This window comes from Chrysochloris asiatica, unplaced genomic scaffold (assembly GCF_000296735.1).
Source record: "Chrysochloris asiatica unplaced genomic scaffold, ChrAsi1.0 scaffold00293, whole genome shotgun sequence".
Lineage (NCBI taxonomy): Eukaryota > Metazoa > Chordata > Mammalia > Afrosoricida > Chrysochloridae > Chrysochloris > Chrysochloris asiatica.
This window is the reverse complement of record NW_006408811.1, coordinates 3,474,432-3,475,958: the sequence shown is the minus strand read 5'-3', so window position 1 is coordinate 3,475,958 and position 1,527 is coordinate 3,474,432.

Here is a 1,527-nt window from a genome sequence, read left to right as displayed (position 1 = left end):
TTAATTTTACAGTCCAGAAACAGAAGACCCTAGGACCATCAAGGGAGAAGAGCACAAGTAGAATGTGGGACCCTATCCAGATAAGCAACCACACAAGAGATGGAGGCAGAGATGGGGACACGGAGAGAGAGAGCAGCTGAGGACTCTAGACTCACAGAAAGAGCTAAATTCATTCCTAAACTGGGAAAACAACTCAAAATATATGCTCTACTGACACAATGGCACCTAACAATGCTTGACCAATATGAAAATTTTACAGAAGATACCAATTCTGTGAGTTTCAAGGTGCTTGGATTTGATAGGTTCTGTTTTTTTTTCCTTTTTATTTCAGAGCATTTCTTTCTTTTATTTCTCTTTTGGTCCTCTCCTCACTGAATGAAAAGAAAGATGCAACAACTTTAAGGGATATTTAGGGTTCACAGAAATATATGCATGGTTGGTGTTAATCCTTGTTTACAGCTAGGAAAGGTCCAGAGACATCACAGTTCTCTCCAAACATTCCTTCAAATATTATATTTGGAAAATCGAGTTAGGAAAATCTTTTTAATGATCTGGCCAACTGAATGGATTTGCTAGACTTTGTTTATTTAACCTGTCTCTTTTTCCCTATTCATTTCAGAGCATTTCCTTCTTTAATTTTCTTTTGTGCGTCTGCTCATTATCATGATTATCAGCCAGATTAATTTTTAAAGCCAACTAGAATCTGTTTTCAATGTTTGTTTTATAATGGCCAACCACCACATTCCTAGTATTTGGACTGAAGTTTTCAGTTAGGTTACAATGACTTCTTAACTTGAAAATATTTTTGTACTTTCTGGCTGTGTACTTAACATGAAAAGGAAAACAACTTTCTCTTTACTTAGATAGCCTTCCACCAAATAATAAAAATGGTACTAAAGTAGACCATCAGTTCATTGAAAATATGAGAAGTAACTCACAATGGAAGTGGCACTGAGCTGTTTGACAATAAATTAATTTAGCATGTTGTGATGTGATCTAATGTGATCAACACAAATTAAAACATTGACTTGTGGGAATTAATTTTTTTTTCTAGTTTTCTAGTTATTATTATCAAAATATGACTGATTGAATTTTTAGTGTTTTAATCCTAAGAAACTTCAAGTTTAAATTTCTACTTAAGGATATTTACTTAAGATCTAATCAAGAGTATCATGTTTGGTCAGGTGGAGGGTCAGAGAAAAAAAGGAAGACCTCTAGTGAGATGGATTGGCAAAGTGGCAGCATCATTGGGCTCAAGCGTGGCAAAATAGTGAAGTTGGCCAAGGATCAGGCAGTGTTTCATTCTGCTGCACATAGGGTCGCTATGAGTTGGTACTGACTCAATGGCACCTAACAACAATAACAACAATCAAGGCACCAGAAGAAAAGGAATCACTTTTGTAGTGCAATTCCTAATAGAAGAAGTTATAGATTCATGTCTTCCCACTAATGTTTTCAGGTGTATATGAAGTTAATGAAAATACCATGGCTTGTGTCAGACATAACTTAGTCCTACTTTACTTAAAA